Raw genomic sequence first — 26,293 nt, 5'->3', positions numbered from 1 at the left:
TCAGCTCAAAGAATGTAAAATAGCTCATTAGTAATTCTGTATATTGATTACATGTTGAAATGGTAATATTTTTGATTTATTGGGCTAAATTAAATACTTTAATGAAGTTAATTCCATCTTTTTTTTTTTAAATATATTTTATTGATTTTTTACAGAGAGGAAGGGAGAGAGATAGAGAGTTAGAAACATCGATGAGAGAGAAACATCGATCAGCCGCCTCCTGCACATCTCCTACTGGGGATATGCCCGCAACCCAGGCACATGCCCTTGACCGGAATCGAACCTGGGACCTTTCAGTCCGCAGGCCGACGCTCTATCCACTGAGCCAAACCGGTTTCGGCAATTCCATCTTTTTTAATGTGGCTACCAGAAAGTGTTAAATTACATATGTGGCTTGCATCACATTTTTATTGGATGGTGCTGGTCTAGCCTTCCCTTCAGAAACAACTTTCCCTTTCAGAGAAAGAGGTGCTGTGGGTTTTTATAGCTCTCGAGTTCCACACAATCTGTCCAAACCCTTCTTTTTAGTGACGAGGGAATGGGGGGGGGGGGGCGGGCAGGATGGAAGGTGCCCTGCATGGGTTTCGGGGCCTGGTGCAGAGCTGGCCTGACTCCCACCGCCCCAGCTGGAATGGGAGGGCCACCATGACTAAAAGCACTAGTACGTCTCTGAGACTCCCCGATTTCCATACCAGCACGCCCGTAACAACAACAGGAATACGTGAGGCAGTGCGAAAGAACACACGTGACAGCCTTTACTATGACACTGGGGAGCTGTGGCTCCCACAACTGACGGACGGCAAATATCAGTCTCACTCTGGTGAAGGATCAGGAGAGCAGGACTAAGGAGCATCGCTCAAGAAATTTCTATAAGGAAGCGGGATGCCGCCTACAAAGTCCAGTAAACCATCCGAGGAGCTGGGGAACGGGGTGTGGTCCCGGTTTACACCAGTGAGTGGAGTGCTGGGGGATGGGGCAAGACAGAAGGAGCAGCTCGGTGACCTGGGCACAGCATCACCTCCAAGTTCACTAGTAACAGCCCCGCAGGCACAGTGCTTATGATGGGACGCACTCCTCTGGGCGCGCCACACAGCCTTCTGACAGGCACATCCTTCAATCCCTGCCCTGCTCATTTTCAGAGGAATGAATAAGAAAATTTAAGGTTTATTTGAACCTGAAATTAACACTACAATAATTCCTACTTACCAAAAACTATCATCTCCCATCGGGAAAACATAACACACAGGTGATACTGAGGGAAAATAAACGGTAAGTAAACTTCGACAGTCCAAGAATGGTTTTGCCAGCGGTGATTTCAAGCAAGTGCACCTCCTCCGTATCCCAGGCCAATAAGCCCCGTGCTTGATGACATCACCTGCTCTGGGCGTCTCCGAGGGAGGCACCGGCAGGCAGGCAGGCAGGCATTTCCCATTTGCAGGTCCAGCCCACCACCACGGCATTTCGGACAGGAGGGTGACCAATGGTAGGCGGAAATGCAACCTAGTCAGGGGCCCCTCAAGGGGACGCACTTCAGGCTTCACCCGAAGGCCCGAGTGTGGCAACTGCTCTTGGAAACCTGCCACAGGGTCTTATAACCAGTTCCCTCAAGCCTAGGGCAGAGGTGAGAGCAGCAGAGCAAATGGGAAAATGAGAAAATGCTGGTGGAGGGGGTACACTATACAAAACAAGCACATTCTGGAGAGAAAAGGAGGGAGAGGGAGGATGATTTATTTGCGGGGGGCGGGGGGGGAGAGGGGTCAAAGTGGAAGAAAACCACAAAGACTCTGGCTAAGTAGAAAGCTTTAAAAGGAGGAGTAAATCCTAGAAAAGAAACAGGAGCCAATGAAGGAAACACATTGACAGAACCACAAGTGCTGAGCAAGGACGGAATCACCGTCCAGTATTACGTCCACCCACCTGTATTTCTCACAGGAGCTCAAGGAGAGCATGAGGCCTGGAGTCATGGGCTGGGTGTGGCCCCTGCCGGGTTGTGGCTCAGTGAGCAGGAAGGGTATTTTCTGAACCACCACCACGTGACCCGACTGCAGGCAACTCAGCACCCGAACTCTGAGCTCCTAGGATTATCCTGTCAGAAAATCACAGAGGAGGAGCACACACCTGAGCCACCTGTGTCGTGAGGAAAAGCCGAGGGGGAGCTAGAAGGGGCGGCTGGCTTTATGAGCATCCAAGATGCCCAGATGCATCTGCTTTGGGAAACATGTCTGTGCTCATTACAGACCAGTGACAGATGCTGCATCAGCCCAGAAGGAACCCGGAACACGGAGCGGCAGGCCCTCCCTCCCGGCCAGCCAAGCAGCCGTGCTCTTCGGGAAGCTGGGGAATTCCCACAGCTACGTGGCGCCGTGTGGTAGGGAGCGAGCGAAGGTCCTCATTCCCATCTGCAGCCTGAACTGCGTCCAGACACCGCTGGCCACTGTGTGTCTCCATCTCACCCTGAGCTATTTGAATCCCAGTTCTACCAATAAGGAAACTGAGGACATATGCCTCAAATATACACAATTTCTATTTGTCATTGAAGCTGGGAAAAAATGTTTTTAAAGATATATATATATATATATTTTTTTTTTTTAAGAGAAAGAAGGAGAGAAAGATCGATGAGAAAGATCGATTGGCTGCCTCCTTCATGCCCCCTACTGGGGATTGAGCTGGAAACCCGGGCATGTGCCCTGACCAGAATCAAACCAGTGACCTCACAGTGCACGGACCACGGTCAACCAACTAAGCCACACAGCCAGGGCTGGGAAAATATTTTTTAACATTGTGATTAAGGAAATAAAACACTTGAATACTGGAGTCCAGCAGGCAAAGGAGATTGGAAAGGGGGGGAGGGGAACAGAGGGCAGGTAACTTGCCAGTGCCACACAACTGTCAAGTGGCAGGACCAGCGCTGAAGCCCAGTCTGTCTCTCTCCCGTCAGCCGCCAGGAGAGGAACTGCGAAGAGAATCCTCAATCTTCTGTTGAGGTTCTTCTGCTGAACATGGGGCCAATTTTCAGCCTTAGATTTCTCAGTCCAACAGCAGCTGGAACATCCAAATCTTTCACCTCCAGGTAACCACCTGGAAAACCTGTGTGCCCTGTGCTTATGAACAGACTCCAGCCCAAGCACAGAAGTTTCTCCAAGCGGAGTGTGTGGGTCACTCCAGGCCTCCTGGGCTGAGGCAGTGACAGCACATCAACGTCAGGGCCCGAGAGAGGGGACGGATATAGTGTCTGCTACCTCCACTTCCTGGTCATCTGCAACATGAAGGTCACACAGGGCTGCTCATCCTGGGTGGATACGGAGTATCCGGATGCCAAGCATGCCACAGACATTCCTTCCGTTACTTAACTACAGGTTATGGAGGAGCCACCAACCACCACAGCTCCCGCCCACCCAGGCTGCGAAGATTGCAATCTCCTTTGCCTGCTGGACTTTGCAGAATTTCTTATGCTAACATTCTCTCCTTTTCAAAATCTTATTTCTCTCACCACAATCTCAAATTGTGAGACAATCTAGGCATCGACAGGCTCCTGAAAATCAGCTTTCTTCCCAAGGGTGGCTGTTCTACATCCCTCAAGAACCTCTGACCAAGCCCAAGGGAAGATGATTCAACTGAATGAAGGGAACATGTGCCAACAAGACCTGTGCAGCTAGCTGCTGCTTCTAGTTAAACCAGCACAGGTTCTAAGACATCAATGAGCTATCGAGGGTAACTCTCAAACAGAGCTAATCTCCAGTGGTTAATCTAATAAGTGAAATGTTCTTTCACACACACACACACACACACACACACACACACACACAGGGTAGGAAGCCTGAGGCAAAGTGACCGTCATTGTTACAGAAAGGTCTGCAATGTTGCAGGGCACACAGGAGTGTATATAATTTTATTAAAATGCTTCCTAGTCGCTATCCTTCTGGGTAGAGTCAGATGGACAATACTCAGTTTTCCACGCATGGGTGTAATTCTGTGTGTGGCTGCGGGAAGATCAGAATGTTCTCAGAAAAGCCTTTAGTTTACAAAAAGCACAGAAGAGCCGGTAAAAAGGTAATCCCAAATGTTCGAGAATAAGATGCTTTAGCCACTCAAATCTCAAATTACAAAGGATAAGTTGCTTAAAGTGGCTGCATAAATGCACCAACTGGTGGAGCTGCCCCTGAGCCTCACGCTGAATTGAGGCTGAATCTCAATCCCAAATATCAGCATGCACCTGGCTTGGGCTGGAAAGGCGCTGAGGAGGGAAGGGAGTCTGAAGCAAGACAAGGAGGAGACAGATGTGAGAACCATCCACTGGTGCTCAGAACCAATTCTACGAGATGAAACAGAGATGGGAAAACTGGAAAGATTTACAGTTATACAATTATAGGTCAATTTATATTTTTAGAGTTCATTTTAAGAACGGAAGACCCTTAAAATCCTTTTTTTTTTTTTTTTTGGACTAGGTTTTACATGCACGTGAAACAAAATTCAAAAGCTATAAAAGAATATTCGGTTAAAAGGTCCAGTCCTCCAGTCACTGGGTTACTCTCTTGGAAACAACCGTGCTATTTTCCTTGTGAGTCCTACCAGGGACGTTCTGCCAGTGGCTCTCAGTGCGCTTCGTACACAGTGGCTCCCTGCAGGTGGCCTACACAGGCTTGTCCAGATCCTCTCATCCCCAACTCCAGTGGCTCCCTGCAGGTGGCCTACACAGGCTTGTCCAGATCCTCTCATCCCCAACTCCACCGCGAATGGGATCAAGCTGGTAGCTTGAAATTGCCCATAGTGGGAGAATTTACACTGTGGAAATTGACACTTTCACTACCAGGGCATTTTCTTTTTCTTTCTGGAGAGCACGTTTATCAGTACATCCAAGACCCTTTCAGGGGGGTCCATGAGATCATAACTACTTTCACAACACTGAGATGTGCTTGCCCCTTCTCTCACACAGGCACACAGGAGCGTTTCCTGAGGCGACATGATATGTCAGTTTGCAGAAGACTGAACTGCAGAAGGTAGAATACAGAAGCAGATCTGAAAATGTGGCTGTCTTCTATCAAGTCAGATATTGAAGAGATCTGCAAAAATGTAAGTGATACCATTCTTTTCACAAAGATTGTTTCTTTGGGAAAATAGTTATTTCCCCTAAAAATGTTACTGATATTAACATGTAATGAATTTATTATGGTTAATTTTAAAATGAATTCACATTTAAATATTTTTGTTTTAATTTCTAACACATTAAATATTGACAGCTATCACCCTCATAAATGGAAGATATTTGGGGTCCTCAACAGTTTTTAAGAGTATAAAAGAATCCTGAGAATAAAAGGTTTAGGATCCTCATTCCTTGCTTTTTTCACTTAATGTATCATGGAAATTTTATTTCTTTTTTTAGTTTGCATTCCCCCAGAGGCAAATTTTGAGACAGGGATTTGGAGTCGTTTCTTTGGGAAGAGAGGGAAGGGCTGAAAACCTGTAACAGGCAAATTAACAGGCGTCCGGCGAGGAAACCCCCTGGCTACAGGCAATGCCGAGGGCACCACTGCAGGTGTCCAACAGGGTCTCTGGGAGCAGAGGGTCGTCCCAGCCCATCTGGACAAGTCCTGGAAGACAGCAACCCCACTGTGCCACCCTGCTGTGCCACTGCTCCCCACACTGCATCCCACACTGTGTGGGCGGTGCCCTGCTAAGAGCTTCCCAGTAAACTTAACCTAACAATCCTATGAGGTAGAATCCTGTTTGCCTCATTTTACAAGTGAGGACACAGGCACAGTTATATTTGTTTGTTTGTTTGTTTGAATCCTCACCCGAGGATATTTTTCCATTGATCTTTTAGAGAGAGTGGAAGAGAGAGCGAAAGACTGAAACATCAATGTGAGAGAAACACATCGATTGGTTGCCTCCTGCACACGCTCTGACCAGGGCCCTGGCCAGGGAGGAGCCTGCAACCAAGGTACGTGCCCCGGATGGAATCGAACCTGGGACCCTTTGGTCTGCAGGCTGATGCTCTATCCACTGAGCCAAACTGGCTAAGGCAACAGGCACAGCTTTAGGGCCAAAGGGACCTCAGAGAGCATCTTGCTTTACAGGCGTGGGACTCGGGGCTCAGAGAGGTTAGAAACACGCTCCCGATCACTCTGTCAGGAGTGGCCTTTCGCCTCCCTTCCCTGGGCTTTGGTGGCCACATGCCCCACTGTGTGACGGGAGCTGTTGGTGGCACTGCCCTCTGCGCAGGGAGTCCACTGAATGAACCCCTTATCCAAGGGACCACAACCAACCCATGGGAGGACCTGGAGGATGAAGGGGGACCTCTGGGAACTTCTGTCCAAGGGGGATGAGAAAACGCCAGGAAGGAAAGAGCAGCCAGAGCCCCAGGTTAGAAGGTACTACGTTAGGGTTTCTATAACAGGCTGCGTCCAGGGCTGTGCAGACGACCACCCACGCTTACAATTCTGTGCTCCAGATACAGCTGATTTTAAACTTCTACTTATACCTACAAGACGCTTTTCCTTTGCGGGGGAGAGATGTTAATCCAAGAAAATCCCAGTTGGGGAAAGGTCTACTTTGAAAATAATTTTGTCAGTGTTCAAATGGGCGTATCTTTTTCAAAAAATTAATTTTCCCTTTATTGATTAAGATATTACAAATGTGGCCTTATCCCCCCAATGTCCTCTCATCCCCCCAATCCTGCCCTCACCCTCACCCCGTTGTCCACATCCATCGCATATGCTTATATGCATACCAAATGGGCATATCTTAATCTTCCTCAGCACTTTCAGGGTAAAAAGACCCCAAAGCAAGCCTTTCTGTCGCTTCCAGAGCCTCACACACTCGACGGCTATGATATGTGGTCATCACGATGAGCAACGGCCGGGAGAGCTAAACACAGAGTCTGGGCCAGTAGGTCTCTTCTTTCACAGGTGGTCTTAGGTCAGGCACAGCCAGGGACTCTAGGGGCAGACCACTCTTCGTGCAGAGGACACCCTCCAAAACCACCAGCCATAATTCACTACCGATAAATTGCACAAAAAGCTGCAGAGAAAATGGAAGGGCCAACAGTGGAATGTGACCTGGACAGAGACCATCACACAAAGTTAGGAAGTCAACGTCCACCCATTTTCTCAACACACGACCTCAACCTCTACTGACAGCAAGAGCCAAGCATTCCATGTGTAAAAAGCATCAATTGTTCAACACAGGGCTATCCAGTCAATAACAACATCCTTCCCAGTGCACTGGGGATATCTCAGCGACATAATTAAAAATGCCATACAGCAGCCGGAAGCAAGTATGCCAAAATGGTAATTACTTCCAATTAGGAGGATTATGGATAGTTTTTTTTCTTTATGTTTTCCTCTACTTTCCTAATATTTTACAGTGAGCATGCAATTCTTTGGAAACAAAGAATAAATTTTTAAATGAAAATAGTAATAGTCCTTACTAGGGAGGTAACATTGTAAGTTATGTCCACACATAGATACAAGCTAAGAATGTAAAGTCAGATCATTACATTTCAACAACTGACAACCTAGTGAAGACCTTTCATTTCATAACTGTCCCTGAATCATGGCCTCTGAAGGTATAGAAAGCTCCTCAGTATGGGGAGAGGGGGCATCAGAAAAGTCTCCGTCAGAAACCCAGGAGTGAATGAGAAGGTGCAGGGATCAGCTTTGTCGTTTCCTGGTGGGCGCACTGTAGGCTCTATCAATGCATTTGCCTGACACTTGAAGTATTTATCAAAGTAAGCCGAACTTCACAGGAGGAGAACAAAATTAATGCGGGACCAAATCTTCCGAAGGAGGGGTCCGAGCTGAGTGCGGGCGGGCGTGTGGCTGCTGGGGAAGCGAATGGACTGAGAGCCGCTGGGTGAGTCACCCGGCTGATGCCAACCCTGCTGGGTGTCTGCACTCTGGATGGCGGATGACGGATGACGGTTACATGTGGTCCTTTCTCCCGGGTTCTCTTGCGTGTGAGCACCCTGGGAGAGGTTCTGAGCCCCTCCTTCCTCGACACCTGAATGCTGGACCGAGCTGGGCAATCGGAGGCTTGCTCCAGGGGCCCCGGCTTCAGGGTGGAGCGGCAGGCAGCAGGGGGGACAGAGGGGAGGTGAGGAGGCCTGGGGCGCTGAGTAGTGGCCGGGCCACAGAAAAAGGGAGTGTAGGGAGGTCACTGGTTAAAAGTGGGTAGTAAGGAGTCACGCAAGAATCTGACTTGGGAAATTCTCCTTGTGAAGAGCTGGATGCAAGACCACAGCAACGAGAGCAGGGGGCACCTGGTGTGGCGATTCCTTGGCAAAGGCAAAGGATCGTTGGCCTCATCCCTAAATGTCCCACAGGCTTCCAAAGGAAAACGTTCTCTAGCACTGCCCACAGGGCGGTGGTGCCTCTCCAACCAGTTCTTTTAAGAGAACTGGCCAGTCCTGAGTGATCAGCCAGACCAGGCCTCTGGTGAGAGCAGCACGAGGCTAATCAGAGGCGCCAGAGGCTTGTGGCTGGCCAGTGTCACACAGGATAAGCAGCAGGCCCAGAAATGGGAAGTACTTGGGCTTCCTGAAAGCCCGAGGTTCAAATCCCAGCCAGCTGACTCAGGATCCTGCTCCACTAAACCAGAAACGTCCACTGATTGTAGGACTCGCCACTGGGCTGAGCGCAGGTCTGGAAACAGCTGGCCCTGCCCTGCAGCCTGGCCTCGGGCATGCATACAGAGGCAAGTCCTCCTCACCTCCCATCAGGTTTCTAGCTGTGAGGTGCAGCAAGCTCTCCCCGCTGAAGACAGTCTCCTTGAGAATGTGAGCCCCAGGAGGTGAATGTGACTGGAACCTGAGACCGTGGGGCCGGGGCTGTGCAGCACTGCCACATACAGAAGGCACAGCAGAGAGAAGAGGCTCAAACCATTTGACAAGCGTTGTTAATAAAACAGATCCAGAGATTTAAAAGTTTTACTAAGACCTAACGAAACCTACCAGTACTTCATCCTTTTCTCAACTGTCACACCCTATGATCTGACACCTCTCTCCTGCAGGGCATAGTGATTTAAAAAAATGAAACAGAAAAGGAGGACAGCAGCTGACATTCACGTAGGGCCAGCTCCACGGTCTAGGTGTTTCACATGTTAGCCACGCAGTCCTCACCAGAGCCCTCTTTGGTTGCAGATGGAAAACCAGGGGGCCAGCAATCTGCATCTCCCATGGAGGAGGTGCTGCAGAGATGGAGGAGAGGGAAAGGAGCGGGGTGCACGCCGGGCTGATGGTCTCATCCCCGTCTTCCCAGAAAAGCTGGGACCCGATGGGGCATGACCATCCCTTTCTGCTGAGCACCCATCAGGAGGCTGGGCTCAGATGCAGGAGCAAGTCCACTGGCCACGTGGGCCCTCAGACCACAAGGCAGGGATAGTGCTGCTGATCTCAAAAGTAGGATCCCCTACTAACCTTAGAGCCAGCCAGAACTAGGTTAAAACCCTGGCTCCACCTATGTTTGGTTTCTAACACTGGGCAAGTTGCTTACCCACCCAAGCCTTGGTTCTTTCTTCTGTAAAAAAAGAGCTGATCACACCACCGCACCTAGTATAAGTGAAAACTACAACGGGGAAAGTGCCTGGCATGTAGCATCCAGTACATGTTATTACAAAGCCTTTTTGAAAAGATGTTTAAAGTGCATCTTAATAGTGACTATTTTTTTAAAACTTCAAAATTAAATGACTTGCAGTGGTTCTCAACCTTCCTAATGCCGCGACCCTTTAATACAGTTCCTCATGTTGTGGTGACCCCCAACCATAAAATTTCGTTGCTACTTCATAACTGTAATTTTGCTACTGTTATGAATCGTAATGTAAATATCTGATATGCAGGATGTATTTTCAGGGGTTGCGACCCATAGGTTGAGAACCGCTGAAAAGCCTTTGGAAAGGTTAGTGTAACTTGTCTTTCAAATGAAAGAAACTGGAAGGGGGTGAAATCAAATCAAACGGCCTCCCTAAGGACGGGAAGAATGTTCCCATGCCACACTCTCTCGCAGGCCGGTCTCTGGGTTTACAGGAACGGCTGGGAGCCTTGGGGCTCTCAGAACCCAGCCCTCCCGACAGTGGCATCCTGCCCATGGGACTTTGCATGACATGTTTGCAATTTGTTTTTATTTTTGGACACATCTGCACACGCTGTTTGAAAAATAGCAGTCCTCACAAAACCAGGGCAATTTTCTCCCGAGTTGTTCTAAAGCTGTAATTGCCAATGCCTTCCTCATTCAGTTAGAACACAAACTCATCCTTCAGCATGCAGCGAAGTACAACCACACAACCCTGCTTGCCTTCAACTCTCAGCCTCTTACCCTTGCGACACTGAGTTTTCTGAATGTGACTAAATATGATGTCTTCCTCAGCAAAGGAAGGGCAACTGCTTTCAGTGTCCATGGCAGGAGGCATAAGACTCTGCTTATAAGTTTAACCTTGGCATAAGGAGGAAAGGAGAGCCAGCACATCCCAGCAGCCACCCATGTGACTGACTGGACAACGATGACTAATTTTCCTGGGAGGTATAAGCTGAATTTCCTCTGTACTTCCCACTTTTTCATCTGTTGTCTTATGACCACACGAGCTAATTAGAGTTGGGGCATAATCTGGTGTAAACTAAACCCCCACCTTACCCTACCCCCAAACCTCTACACAAGACCACTGATTTGTTCAAGCGAGCAATCAATGCCTTTGTACAGACTGATGCAACTATTTCACTGTCCAGTGATAACTGAAGATCAGACAGGAGAGAGGAAAAGAGGTCATTGGTAGAAAAGAAAACACTAAGAGGGCTGCGTTTACACACGTTGCAAGTTGGATTAAAAATGGAGGCAAGGTATTGTGCCAGGTGAGCTGCGGAGAAAAAAAACAGCTCTGAAACCACAGCCTGGTCATTCCGGGATGAACAGAACCCGACACTCCAAGTGAAACGGCACTTCTCCCGTCTGACACACTGAAGGCCTGCTGCCCGCATGGAGAGATCTCAGCTTGGCAAGTGCCGGTCACGTGTGGCAGCTGCGTCCAGAAACCACAAGAGCTCTGGGCTGAAATCATAACGTTGCAGGAGATATTGGAACACCAGAAGGGAGAGAAAAGAAGTGTCTAATTTGGAGGGGGAGGCAAAAGCACGGTGATGCACACAAAACACATTCAAATATACATGTTTTTGGCATGTGTGTTTTATGTGACTTTAAACTTTTTTAAAATTATCATACAGTAAAATCTACTCCCTGGAGGGAAGGTGTACTGTTCTATGAAAAGGCAGATGTATAATATCTCCCTGAAACCACCAATGAGAGTGCTGGGAGCCGGTCCATCCTTGCTGTTTCAAGGGACCTGGCATATATGGCATACGGTTCTTAATATGTTTGCTCACCTTCTTGGCACTGTGTTTTAACCAAGGTCACCTCTCCGAGAAAGGTTGAATCCCCAGGTAGGGATTTTCCCCTGAAGTTAGGGAGGGAATAAAACCCCTCAACTAAGTCCCAGGCGGGTAATTAATCATTTTAACTACGAACAATCATGCTTAAGCTACATAATCTTTACTCCCTGGAATGGAGATAAGAAACGCCCTAACCTTTGGAATAGAGATTGATAGGATTGGAATCAACTGGTATAAATACAGATGCAACAAGACAGCGAGACAGAACTCAGGAGACAGGACTTAGAAGAGAGAACCTACAGACAGAACCTACAGACAGAACCTACAGACAGAAGAACTTCGCTGGAGAGAACATGGCAAAAGATCCTGGACTGAACCTGACTATAGAAATATGGCAAGAGAACCTGACTAGAACCTGGTGACTGAACCTGGCTGGAGATCCTAAGCAGAACCTCTCTGGAGATCCAGACCAGAACTTGGCTGGAGATCCTGGCTAGGCTGCTGATCAACTGAACGCTGTCTCCGTGTCATTCCCTCTTCGCCGACTCCATCTATGCCTTTGGGAACCCCTGGACCTGCTGGGGTTGGACCCCGGCATGAGAGGGTACTAAAAAGTCCCATTACCCAAAGATTAATTCCACAAATAATTCCTCCAAACTTACTTTAGCCAATAATGGCACAATGACTATGAAGAGTAGCAAACATAATTCGCCACCTGCCATCAAAATTAAGTGCCAGAAACAAAACACTTCACCCCAACCTCCAAATTGTGGCACTTCACTCATACCAAATTGTTTTTGCTGGTCGGCAGCAACCTTCACGTTTCTACATTATAAAATTTGAGATGCATGTTGTTTCCTTCCTCAGTGCTTCAGGGGCTTTCTAGACAGCTCGAAAGAGTGGTAGACGAGCCCTAGCCAGTTTGGCTCAGTGGATGGAGTGTCGGCTGCAGACTGAAAGGTCACGGGTTCGATTCTGGTCAAGGGCACATGCCTGGGTTGTGGGCTCAATCCCCAGTGGGTGGCGTGCCGGAGGCAGCCAATGATTCTCCCTCATCATTGATGTTCCTCTCTCTCCCTCTCCCTCCTTCTCTGAAGTCAATAAAAATATGTATTTTTAAAAAGTGGTATACAAGCCCTAACCGGTTTGGCTTAGTGCATAGAGCGTCAGCCTGCGGACTCAAGGGTCCCAGGTTCGATTCCAGCCAAGGGCATGTACCTTGGTTGCGGGCACATCCCCAGTAGGAGGTGTGCAAGAGGCAGCTGATCAATGTTTCTAACTCTCTATCCCTCTCTCTTCCTCTCTGTAAAAAATCAATAAAATATATATTTTTAAAAAATATATATTTTTTAAATGGTAGACATTTCTGCAGGACATTTTCACCTAATCAGGGTTATTTCAAAATTTTCTCTTCCTAATTATTAGACATTCTGCTATTCCTTTGCTCACATAATGGATGCTTGGGAACTTAGAAGTGATCAAAAGGGAGGGTGTGAATTAAATGTGTCAAATACACTTCAACAGATTGGGATGCTATGTCGTCTGCTAGGTCCTAACTGGTCTCTTTTACTGTTACCAGTGCTTTGGTGGTAGTGGTGGTGGTGGGGAAGACAAAACTTTTCTTTTAAATTACCTCAACAAGGAAATGGCGTCTCTGGTAAAACCCGTGCTCAGTGGCAGGAGTTTTCATGTGCCAAATTTTAAAGGCTCTGTGAATTACATTTTAAGGACCAGGCACAGACAGGCTAACCCACCAGCAAGAACAGGCTGCACGGAACCCACCTTTCTTCTGGAATCCAAAGGGCTCTCCATTCATTTAGCAAATGTTTACTGAGCACCTATCAAACTCAGGTATGGAAAACTCTTAAGAAGATACAAAATCTTGGGCAAATCTCATGATTGAGGGCGCGGGAACTGACAGGGTCCTGTATGGTGATACAAAGCCACAAACCAGGACTGGTTGTTTAAAAAAACAAAAAGGGGTGGGGTTGGGGAGTGGATAGCAAAAGAACCTCCTCCATCCTTCTTGTTTATATACCGAAGCCAGCCCCAGAGCTCAGTTCCTTGCCTCAATTTTCTGCAGCCGTAGCTTTCTGCTACCGCACGCGTTGCCCCCTCCCCGTGGCACGTTAAACATCCCCAAGTTACTTTAAGAAGGTGAAGTTGAACATTTCCGACTCTGAAGTGCTCAGCACCACTCCACGCACCCTTGTCTGGTTAGCCTCGGCGCATAAAATTCTTCCAGATGGGCCACCTGAGCACTCACTCTTTTACCTTTGTAAAAACACCTGGGGGAAAATTCTATGTCTCGGTACACAGGTCCTTCCAGGGGTTCTGCACAACTCACCACTGAGGCGAGGGCAGAGTCTGCGTGGGTAGTCACGTTTGCAAGAGGAAAAGGGGGGAGGTCAGGAGCAGCGGCGAGCGCCTCAGGCTGCAGTCCGCGGCCGGCCACGAAGGCCTCGCGCCAGCCGGGGTGCACACCCAGGGCGCCGGGCCCGCCTCCAGCTCCCAGGCAGCGGGAACCGCGAACCACGCCGTGGAAGACGGGGAGGGAGCGCGGCGCCCCCTGGCGGCGGGGCCTGTATCCGTCCGCTCCCGGCCGCCGCCGCCGCCGCGGGCCGGCCTCACTCCATTTGCAGACTCCGGTGGCAGCCTCCCTCCGAGCCGCGGCTCCTCTGGCCTCCCGCGCCCCGCTCGGCATCTCCCTCCGGTCCCCGCCCCCTGCTCCGCTCCGACACCCCCTTCTTCACGCCGAACCGTCCCCCGCCGCAGCCCGGCCGTGCGCGAGCGCCGAGCCCCCACGGGCTCCGCAGAGCCTTCCGGCGGCCCCGGCCGCTCCATCGCGGCGCCAGGCGGGGGTGCGGGGCCGGCGCGCGGCGCGAGTGGGGCGGGCAGCGGCGGCAGTGCGGACCATTCCACTCCGCGTCCCCCCCGCCCCCGCGAGGCGCGCGTGCTCCCGGGGACGCCATGGAGCCGCCGCGTTCCGAGCGGCACAAAGGGGTGCGCGGCACAATGGGCGCGGCGAGCCCGTGGGCGCCGGGTGCTCGCTCGGCAGCTCGGCCCTGCACGGGGGTGGGCGCTCCTGCCGCCGGGCGCGCTCAGGGCAGCCCCCCTTCGCGTCCCCTCCCCTGCTCCCGCCCCCACCCCGGCATGGATGTTGCAGCCACTCTCCCGTCCGTCTGCCCCGAGCCGCCGCCGCGCAGCCAGCTTGGTCCGCCCCGCACTTACCTGGGACACGAGTTCTGTACTTTACAGAGCGGGTCCGCGCCGAGTTTGGCGCCACGTGGGGTGCGGGGTAGCGCAGGTCCGGGTGGTGGGGGACGCGCGCGGAGGGCCTGGCCGGGGCGGCCCGGGGAGTTGCTGGGGGCGGCGAGCGGGCGCCGTGTATTTTCCCCTCTTTGTGTGTGTCCGTGCGCTGCGCTCTCGCGTGACGTGACGGGACTCCGTGTGTCATTTCCGCACAAGGACACAGGAGCCCCCGCCGCATTAGAACCACAACCCCTCCGCCCCCACCCTTGGCCCGCCCCTCCCCCTCAGCGGGGCACACGCGGGACGAGCGGTGGCGCTCGGGCGTGAACGGCCGCAGCGGGGAGCTGGGGCGCGCACTCCGGGACCCGGGCGCCCGGCGCGCTCAGCGGGTGCCGCGCTGCTCCACGTGGGCCCGCGCCGGGTGCCCGGGCGGGGGGCGGAGGCCGCGCACCCACGGCGCTCCGGGCCGCGCTGGCTCACAATGACCCCCGCGCACCGTGTGTTCTCCCCCCGCGAGTCGTGTCTCTAAAACGTGGTTTCTCAGACCCGAGGAGTTTGACCTGAAAAGCCTCTTTTTCTACTTTTTTTTTTTTTTCTCTCCGCGGGACGGCGACTGTGCGGGGCGTTTCCTTCCCTAGCGTCCGCGCCTCTCCCGAATTCTTAGCATTTCCGCGGCACCCCGGGCCCCCGGGCGGGTGTTCCCGCGCCGAGCTCGGCACAAAGACATCGGGGCGCAGGGACCCCCGTGGCCCCGGAGACCCCGCGGAGCCGGCATGGAGCCGAGGGCTGCCGGAGAGCGACCGCAGCGCTGGGAAACGCTGGGTCTGGCCACTCCCCCGGGGACTGGCCGCCCTCTCTTGTGAGCCGAAGACTACAAATCTGCCTCCTACTTGTTACCCGAAGTTTTGAGGCTGCAAAGCGAGAGATTCAGAAGTGCGCGCGCTCCACAGACGAACCCACAGGATAGCTGCGCCCAGCGCTTCCAATAGAGAAACACGAGTCACCCTCTGAATAAAGGTGGATTCTTTGGACTAATTCCCGACCTGGAGGTTTCAACTGGATAAAACTGCCCCTCGGGTATTTCTCAGTGACTTGAAGGGGTGTGGTTGGGGAGGGTCAGGAAAGCCCAATCCAACAATTAAACCACATATTTTAGGCAAACAGCGAGAATGTATTTTGGAAAGAAAAAAAAAATCCTTTAATTTGCCTGTCGAAGAAAATATAAGGAAAATGCAAATGATCCCATCTGCTGCTCACAGCTGGACCGGCTGCGAGAGAGGACCATGTGGCCCAGCCCTGCGCGGTCCGTGAATAGATAAAATGGATTTTAAAATAAGGCATATGCCGGCTCCTTCCCGGCCACTCGCGGGGAAGGTTTGAATTAACGTCGAGTTTTGGACTACTGTATCTTCCTCCAGACCACTCCAATTGGGAATTTAGTAATTATGCAAGCTCCTCCTCTTCGGGCGTGAAATAAAAAAAGCACAAGGTTACCCCAGATCGCTGAGGAACCACGTGGGGCATCCTCAAACAGTGTCTGGATAGCCCGCTTGGAGAAGTCAGTACTGATTGCTATGCAAAAGCAGCAAACTGCCTGGAGAACGGAGCCCTGCATCCAGGGGGTGGTTTTTATAAAAGAATCCATACGTGCTCAGTGTCATTCAAAACAGGATGATGAAAAGAATGGAGCCCAGATAGCAGCCCTTCAAATTCAAAAGGCTCGAGTCGCCCTATCTACATTTAAAATAGGGCGGAGGAGGAAGGGAGGAGGACCGCTGGGCGAGAGTGGTTAATTTATACGTTCAAAGAAGACAGAATGGAGGCACGCCGATTTCTGCCGGGGACTTGACTTTTACACTCGCACATTAAATAACATCGGACATATTACGCCACTTGACTTAGGTAGCAGATGCAGCAGTTTCAGTCTCACCTCCAATTTAATGTCATAATTAGGATTTTAAAAGGACAAGTTGTATTTCATTAGTTCCGTTTTCTAGGATTTCCCCGTAGGAGAGTTAGGAAGAGCTGAGACTAGCGTTTAAACCACTAGTTATTTTAAAATGTAAAATGACGTAACTTTTTGCAAAGGCGGCTAGATGAAATGTGTGTTTTGAAGGATATATCATTTATATATCTTTAATCAGTCGTTCACTGTGTCAACTCGGGGTATTTAAGGATAAGCTAAAACAAGACAATAGAAATAAAATAATAGAAATTAACACGTCTTTGTTCATATTGTTTGAAACCAAAGATGTTATCAAATAGTAGAATGATTTTACTAAAAAATAGCATCTAGGGCAGTGGTTCTCAACCTTGGCTGCACATTAGAATCACTTGGGAATCTTTTTAAAATCCTGATTTCTGGGCCTCATCCTCCGGAAATTCTGTTTCTTTGTTACTAATGTTGTGGCCGCTCCCCATAACAAAGAAACAGAATTTCCAGAGGATGAGGCCCAGAAATCAGGATTTTAAAAAGATTCCCAGGTGATTCTAATGTGCAGCCAAGGTTGAGAACCACTGATCTAAGACAATAAGCATGCTTAACTGACAGTATACTTTTTCACTAGCTCCTAAACTATACAGTGAGGTTGAGTTATTGTAAATAATTTACACAACTGGATCAATCTACTTAACAAAGTGAGCTATTTATTCCAAATAAGTTATTAACAGAAATGGAAATCATTGCTATTTAGGAAAGGAAACATCTACTTTCAAATGGTTTTGTAAGTTCATATGAGTTTGTTTTCTTTAAATAAGCAATGTTTAAAAAAAATTCCACCAAGTAAAATCGAAGATCTAATTGGCTTTATTAAGGAATTCATGAATCAGGCAGCATCCCACCTAAAGGAGGGTGGGGTAAGGGAGGCGTTGGAAGAAAAGAAAGGATTATGTTTAGGCCAGGACACCCTCCTCAGGGAAGTAGCTTGCGGCAAGGGTTTTTATCATGCAGATTGCCTCTTCTTTCTTCGGGGGGGAGGAGGGCATGGAGAGAGCCCATGTGACAAGCACCATGTGACTGGTGCTTGACCAGAAATTTTCAAAATAGTTGTTTAAGATTACATTTCTGGGAGAGGTTGAAACTGTAATTAGCTCAGGTATTAAATCTAGGTTCGATATCATGGGGTTTTAGCACAAGTGACATCATACTGGGCCTGTGGTTTTCTCTTTAACAGGAGGAAGGGAAAATAATACATAAAGGTGAAACCAACTGCATCAGAGTAGTTGTATTCCAGTTGTATTCTGGAGCCTTTAAAAAATAGTAGTTCTGGAAATGCTATTGGATAAAAGTAATGCCTTATCAAAAATATGATTAAACATGGAGTAAGATGAGGAGAGAAGTGAGGTATGAAAAACACAATTGCGCCTGGCCGGTGTGGCTCTGGATTGAATGTCGTCCCATGCACCAAGAGGTCGCTGGTTTGATTCCAGGTCAGGCCACATACCAGGGTTTCGGGGCTCCACGATCCCCAGTGGAGGGCGTGCAGGAGGCAGCAAATGGATGTTTCTATCTCTCTCCCTCTCCCTTTAAAAAAACAAAACATTTTGAAGAAAAGAAAGACACAATTGCTGCCCAATCCAACCCAAAGAAGTCAGTAGGAGTGACTTCATGATTCATAAGGATGTGCATAAAGACCTGAAAAAAACAACCTGAGTTTCAGAGGGTCTGTTTGGTTAGAAATTTCTTAATTAGAAATGCATTTTTCAAGATTTCAAATTAGAGTTGCTGCAATTGATATAATGAACTCATTTCCAATTTTTAAAAATATATTGTATTGATTTTTTTACAGAGAGGAGGGACAGAGAGTTAGAAATATCAATGAGAGAGAAACATCCATCAGCTGCCTCCTGCATACCCCCTACTGGGGATGTGCCAGCAACCAAGGTACATACCCTCGAACCTGGGACTTTTCAGTTCGCAGGCTGACGCTCTATCCACTGAGCCAAACCAGTCAGGGCTCTCATTTCCAATTTTATGAGTAAAATGCAGCAGGGTGGGGTGGCAGGAATTGGATACTTGGCCATATAAAGGACTTGTATAAAACACTGTAAAATCTCAAATGGAAAATTATGTGACAGTGAATGAAGAATGGGATATATATATATATATATATATATATATATATATATATAGTCAAAATCTATAATTAAGGGTAGTGGACAGACACATTAGGTTTCAGGTATCTGTTACCTATTACTCTAAAGGTTTTATCATTGTTAAAATATGTTTATAGTTGCCAAAGCAATATTTAGTAGGGATTTTTTTTTCTCATTAGTTTAGTCTTAAAACAACGCAACAGATTTAGCTATTACCTGTGAGACATTTCCCCTTTATTTTTTTGCCTGCTGGATGCATAATTTTGCCAAGACTTCAACTTCAAACAGAAGTAACTGGCGGGTCCAGATTCTGTGAATACTCAAAACAGAAAGGTAAGAGGGAAAAAGAGGAGCACTATTAACTTTATTAAATAGAAGTTACAGAAAGACACACCTTGCTAAATAACTTGCAAAACTGAGTTTTGGTTGGGAAGTTGGGCCCAAGGAGTTGAATTTAACACGTTGTGTGCTGAGGGTGGGGGGTGGGGGAACCAACTAACCTTAGTGGAATCAGGAGCAGGTAAATGACAGGACGCGGCAGTGCGGGGCAGAGGGGAGATGAGGTTTTGAATCAAACCCTGAAGAGAATTTGTGCTGGGCAGTTTTCCTTATGTGCAGAACTATTTAATAATTTATAATAGCTTCAGATGTGAAGTACCCAACGCAGCCATTAGGACCTGGTTTTAGTTGAATAACTGCCTTGCACAATAGGATTCTCAAATAGATACTAGGAAGAGTGAAAAACTGCTGCAATCCCACTCTCAATGTCAAGCCCCTGAGAAAACGCCAAACCGAACTGTAGCTCACTGTGAGCCTGAGTGCTGGCTGGAGGCGCTGCAGCCACCAGGGGCCCCTCGCCGGAGGGGTGCCCAAGGGCCTGCAGTCAGGAGTCCACACTGATCACAGAGCTGCAGCGACAGGCGGGAAGCAGGGAGGTGGGGAGGCTGGTTCTCTCCAGTCAGACCCCATTAGAAAAGAAGAAGCCCTGGCTGGTGTGGCACAGGAGATAGAGCATCCGCACGCTGACTGAAAGGTCCCGGGTTCAATTCCAGTCAAGGGCACATGCCCCGGTTGCATGCTCAATCCCCAGTAGGGGGCGTGCAGGAGGCAGCCAATCAATGATTCTCTCTCATCATTGGTGTTTCTCTCTCTTCTTCTCCCTTCCTCTCTGAAATCAATAAATACATATTTTTTTAAAAAAGAAGAAACAGACACACATACTGCTCTAGTAATTGTCTGATTAAAAAAAAAAGTCATTTCATGCTGTGATTGACTGTAAATGAAATGGGATATATATATATATTTGACTTGCCTAAAACCTTTTCTGTAAAATGAAACATGTCATAGACATAAACTCAAGATCCAGTAATTCCACTTCTAGGACTCTATCCCTAAGTAATAGCCAAGGCTACATCTACAGAGATGCTCTCTGCAGGATCGTTCATGATAGCAAAAACATTGGCGAGAGCTTGGGAACTATGGTACACTATGTAGGCTTTAGAAAAAAAGAAAGGCACTCTTTTTTTAGGATTCAGAAAAATGGCTATGATGCATTGAGTAAAAGAATGTTACAGCTAGCTCGTGGCTCAGTGGTTGAGCATTGATCTATGAACCAGGAGGTCACGATTCGATTCCAGGTCAGGGCACATGCCCGGGTTGCAGGCTTGGTCCCCACTGTGGGGTGTGCAGGAGGCAGCCGATTGGTGTTCCTCTCTCATCATTGATGTTGAGAGAATCTCTCCCTCCCTTCCTCTCTGAAATCAATAAAAATAAAAAGAAAGAAAAAAAAGAATATTACAGATCTATATATAGTGTAATCCCATTTTGGGAAAAAAATGTATGTACACATATCTGGGTGTGAATAGAAAAGGTATGGGAAACATAATGGTAACAGTGGATAATTCTGAGGCATAGGATGGTAGAGAGGAAAGGGACTTTCATTTTTTCAGGTTATACTTTTGTGTAATGTTTTTTTAAAAAAGTATATTTTATTGATTTTTTACAGAGAGGAAGGGAGAGCGATAGAGAGTTAGAAACATCGATTAGAGAGGAACATCGATCAGCTGCCTCCTGCACATCTCCTACTGGGGATGTGCCCGCAACCCACGTACATGCCCTTGACTGGAATCGAACTTGGGACCCTTCAGTCCACAGGCCGATGCTCTATCCACTGAGCCAAACCGGTTAGGGCTGTAATGTTTTATTTATTTTCCCCTCCACAATGAGCATCTATTGCTTTGTAGCCTTTCCTGTTCCCACAGACTAAGAACAGAGTGGTCACCATTGCCTAAGGAGCAGACAACCTGGTGTGAGAGCCTACATGCACTCCCCTCACCAGTCTCTCCTTTTTCTACATATTCTATGGCTTTAACAGAAAAAAAAGAAAGGAAGGAAAGAAGAGACTCAACATTAGTAATAATGTTCCAAAAGTAAACATGGCATTTGGCTACAGAACCATGGCTCCCTTTCCCAAAGCTTCTGAAATGTCAGCACAATATTTGAGAGCCATCCCTGTGAGGAATGCTGAGGATTTCCCTAGAATCATGACACATTAGGGCCTGAGAGGTAATAGATGCCAACTGCCTGGTTTTACCAATAAGGAAACCGAGGCAAGAAGGAAAGGTGGCTTGCCCAAGGCACACTGGCCTCTGGAACAGTGTTTTTGGGTCCTTCTTTCTATGTTATTTCTATCAAAGGCCAAACATTACAAAATGAAAAGATCAGATTCCACCAAAGAATAAAATATGCACGGTCTATGCCTCAGAGAGTTGTGTTCATTTAAATTATCAGCTCCTGACTCCAACCTTGTCTTTTAGTCCTAAGCAACTTCCATCTCTTTCTAAAGAGACTTCCTACGTACCAAGTCTGAGTTAGAGGCCCCTGCTGGGCATTTCCACGGCACCTTGTTCTTTCTCTGTCATGGAGACTGTTGTGGACTGAATTGCAGCCCCCAAAGATTCGTGTGTTAAAGCTCTGTGCCCCGGTACACCTCGGAGGGTGACAGTAGTTGGAGAAAGGGCCTTTTAAGAGGTAGTTAAGGTTAAATGAAAGCATATGGTGGGCTTCAGTCCAATATGATTGGTGTCCTTATCAGAAAAGGGAAAGACTCGAGGGATGTGCCACCACAGAGAAAAGGACATGGAGAAGGCAGTGGTCTGCAAGCCAAGGAGAGAGGCCTCAGAGAAACCAGCCCTGCTGGCACCTTGATCTTGGACTCACCACCTCCAGAACTATGAGGAAAGAAAATGAAAAGGTGTGTTGAGGGGGAGATGAGGACACATTTGTAATACCTTAACTAATAATAAAAAAGAAAAAGGAAAAAAAAGAAAAGGTGTGTTGTTTAAGCCACCCGGTCTGAAGTATATTATTATGGCATCGGAGCTGGTTAATACAGAGACTCTGCTCACACAGAGCTGTAATTGCCTTTTTATTTGTCTGTCTCCCCAACTAAAATGTCTCATGGAGGGCAAGACCAGTTTTGACAACTCTATCTTCAAATACCTGAGACATAGCCAATTCTCAACAGATATTTGGTGAGAGAATAAACGAATCATTGTTAGATATCTATGTTCCATTCCCTTTCTGCTGGGAGCCGGTCCATCCTTGCTGTTTCAAGGGACCTGGCATATATGGCATACTGTTCTTAATATGTTTGCTCACCTTCTTGGCACTATGTGTTTTAACCAAGGTCACCTCTCTGAGAAAGGTTGTTTCCCCAGGTAGGGATTTTCCCCTGAAGTTAGGGAGGGAATAAAACTCCTTAACTAAGTGCCAGGCGGGTAATTAATCACTTTAACTACAAACAATCATGCTTAAGCTACATAATCTTTACTCCCTGGAATGGAGATAAGAAACGCCCTAACCTTTGGAATAGAGATTGATAGGATTGTAATCAACTGGTATAAATACAGATGTAACAAGACAACAAGACACAACCTATACAGAACCTAGACACAGAACCTAGATATGGAACCTAGACACAGAACCTAGAGACAGAACATGGCAAAAGATCCTGGACAGAAACTGGCAACAGAACCTAGAGTCAGAACCCAGCAAGAGAACCAGGCTGAAGATCCTAGAGACAGAACCTGGCTACAGAACCTGGATAAAACATGGCAAGAGAACCTGACTAGAACCTGGTAACTGAACCTGGCTGGAGAACCTGGACAGAACCTGGCTGGAGAACCTAGCGAGGGAACATGGCTACAGAACTTGGCTGGAGAACCTAGTGAGAGAACCGAACCAGAACTTCGCTGGAGATCCTAACTAGAACTTCGCTGGAGATCCTGACCAGAACTTGGCTAGAAATCCTGGCTAGGCTGTTGATCAACTGAACGCTGTCTCTGTGTCGTTCCTCTTCGCCGACTCCGTCCACACCTTTGGGGACCCCTGGACCTGCTGGGGTTGGACACCAGCACCTTTCCATCGTATAGATGAAGAAACAAAGGGTTAGGCACAAGACTGTCCCTAGTTTATAGGAAAGGTACCTCCTGTGTTGGTACCGTGCCACACCTATGCTATTATGAGGGAATATCCCAAAGACAGCTAACTCATGGCAGAATCTGAGCGACAGGCCAGAACCCCTCCCCCCACCCCTTCCAATCTAGGGGTCCATCCACCATAGCACACCAACTCTGAAATAATATCATCCAGCTATCAAGTCCTTTCCATAGTTGTCTTGGTCTGCTCAGGCCATAACAAGATACCACAGATTGTGTGGCATCAATAACAAAGTTATTTTCTCACATTTCTGGAGGTTGGAAGTCCAAGATCAGGGTGCCAATAGTTGGGTTCTAGTGACAGCTGTCTTCCTGGCTTGCCACCTTCTTGCTGTGTCCTCACATGGTGGATAGAGAGCGTCCCTCTTCTTATAAGAGCACTAATCCACTATGAGGGTCCCATCCTCAGGACCTCCCAAAGGTCCCATCTCCAAATACCATCACATTGTGGGTTATGGCTTCAACATATGAATTGGGCAGGACATAAACATTTAGTCCATAACAATAGTGTTATCCTTGATCACAGGTCTGAGAGAGGTGGAACAGGTACAGCACCTCCCCACACCAATCCAACCCATTTTTATTTTTATTTTATTGCTTAAAGTATTACAAAGAGTATTACATATGTCAACCCATTTTTAAACTGGTGAGAAAAAATGTCCAGAAACATTACATGGTTTGTAATTCACCCCTTCATTTAGCAAATAATTACTGCAGGGCGAACATGTGCCAGGCTCTAGATACTACATGACTGGCAATTGCCATGACCTATATTACATCCAAGTATGAATTCTTCTGCTGTTTTTTTTAAAAAATATTTTATTGATTTTTTTTTACAGAGAGGTAGGGAGAGAGATAGAGAGTTAGAGACATCGATGAGAGAGAAACATCGATCAGCTGCCTCCTGCACATCTCCTACTGGGGATGTGCCCGCAACCCAGGTACATGCCCTTGACCGGAATCGAACCTGGGACCTTTCAGTCCTCAGGCCGATGCTCTATCCACTGAGCCAAACCGGTTTCGGCATTCTTCTGCTGTTTTTTAATGAAGTCTAGTTATTTCCTAGTTTAATTGTTCAAAACATCAGTAGTGCTGACCAGAATGAAGTGTAATCATTTCCTTTCAGAAAATTCAACTCTACTCCAAAACACAGGCCTGCTTACACACTCCTTCCTGCTCAGGCTCAGCACTTCTACCATCTCTGCCTTTGTTCGTGATGCTGCTCCAGTCCTCTGGTCAACTCCTATTCATCCTTCAAAACCCAGTCTCCACTGGGAGCTTTTCACTATTCCCCTTCCCCCCAGAGCTCATAGCACCAGGCCTATGTTCCCACAGTGCTCTACTTATGTCTTTATTACAGAGAGACCTTATCTCAGCCTAACTGGCATTACTTGGTTGTACTGTTTATTTGTATCTTCCAAGATGCTCTTTATTATTATTACTTTTTAAGTGATTTTAAAAATCCTCAGCCAAAGATATATTTTTCATCGATTTTATAGAAAGGCAAGGAGAGGGAGAGAGAGAGAGAAAGAGAGAGAAACATCGATGTGAGAGAGAAACATCAATTGGCTGTTTCCTGCAACCTGGTATATACTCTGACTGAGAATCGAACAACATTCCAACCAACTAGGCCATACCTGCCAGGGCGGAAGATGCTCTTGTACTAGACTCCACACAGTCTCAGAACACATTATCCCTCCTTGCTGTGCCTGCGACACAGGCACTGGACACTCGAGCTGACTTCACTGGGCTGAGGTGGACATGTGGATAGTCAATCCCCTCTGCATGTGGATGATGCCAGTCTTTGTGGGGTGCCTTGGTGCCAGCCTGCTCAGTGGAGGACTCTGAAGTGGACGCTGACAAACGCATACAACCAAATCTTCTTTAAAAAGTATACGTGTTGGGTGGTGTTTTCCTAGGGTTTCCCTAACAAAGCGTCACAAACTGGGTGGCTTAGAACATCAGAAATTTATTGCCTCACAATTCTGGAGATCAAGGTATTGGTGGGAGTGGTTTCTTCAGGGGGCTGTGTGGGAGGATCTGTCCCAGGCTGTTTTCCTACCTTCTCGTGGCCTCTTGTGTTCATTGGCTCATAGATGGCATTCTCCCTGTGACTTCCCATCGTCTTCCTTCTGTGCACGTCTGTCTCTGTGTCATGTTCTTTGTTTTCTAAGGACACCAGTCATGTTGGATTAGAGTCCACTCTGATGACCTCATCTTAATGTGATCACCCTCAAAGACTCTATTTCATATAATGTCACATGCACAGGGACTGGGGTGAAGGCTTCAATATGTTTTTGGGGACACAATTCAAGTCATAATAGTTGGGAAAAGAGTAGCATGCTCCCTTGGACTCAGCCCTAATATCCCAGGAACACTGGGTCCCAGAGTGATGTTTAACTGACAGGGTGGCTTCTTGTGCTACAGAATAGCTCCAAGCATTCTTGCAAAAACCTCTCTCACTGCAGGAATCTGCCTTACCTTTTTATCTAATGCAGGGGTGGGGAACCTTTGGTCTGCCAAGGGCCATTTAGACATTTACAACATCACTAGAGGCCCGGTGCATGAAATTTGTGCATGGAGGGGAGGGTCCCTCAGCCCAGCCTGCGCTCTCTTACAGTCTGGGAGACCTTGGGGAATGGGGCCTAAGCCGTCAGTCAAACATCATAAGAGCTGCTGCGGAGGCAGGAGAGGCTCTCGCCACTGCCACTGCACTTGCCAGCTGTGAGCCCAGCTTCTGGCTGAGCAGTGCTCCCCCTGTGGGAGCACACTGACCACCAGGGGCAGCTACTGTGTTCAGTGTCTGCCCCCTAGTGGTCAGTGCACATCATAGCGACTGGTCATTCCGCTGTTTGGTTCATTTGCATATTAGCCTTTTATTATATAGGATTTGCAGCCATACAAAATTATCAACTTAAAAATTAGCCTGTTAAATTTGGTCAAACATTTAATTAACTCACCCCTAGTGCTTCGGCAGGGCCAGACCAAATGATTTCTCCGGCCTTATATATATCCCACAGGCCAGACGTTCCACCCCTGATCTACAGAATGTGCCTAGTCCTGGCCAGTTGGCTCA

General features: G+C 48.0%; 1 protein-coding gene across 2 annotated transcripts in view; it reads right to left on the bottom strand.

The window, feature by feature from the left end:
- The window catches only part of BEND3 (BEN domain containing 3), a 32,844-nt gene extending 17,392 nt beyond the window's left edge, over positions 1-15,452 (bottom strand). Inside the window, exon 1 of one of the 2 annotated variants that reach the window (XM_059700803.1) lies at positions 14,603-15,452. The gene's annotated coding sequence lies outside the window, so the exon portion shown is untranslated. The remainder of the gene's footprint in view (positions 1-14,602) is intronic. The other variant, XM_059700802.1, reaches the window with a different exon arrangement.
- Positions 15,453-26,293: the final 10,841 nt, after the last annotated feature.

Source organism: Myotis daubentonii, chromosome 6 (genome assembly GCF_963259705.1).
Source record: "Myotis daubentonii chromosome 6, mMyoDau2.1, whole genome shotgun sequence".
Taxonomy (NCBI): domain Eukaryota; kingdom Metazoa; phylum Chordata; class Mammalia; order Chiroptera; family Vespertilionidae; genus Myotis; species Myotis daubentonii.
This window is presented reverse-complemented; position numbering and strand designations above follow the sequence as displayed.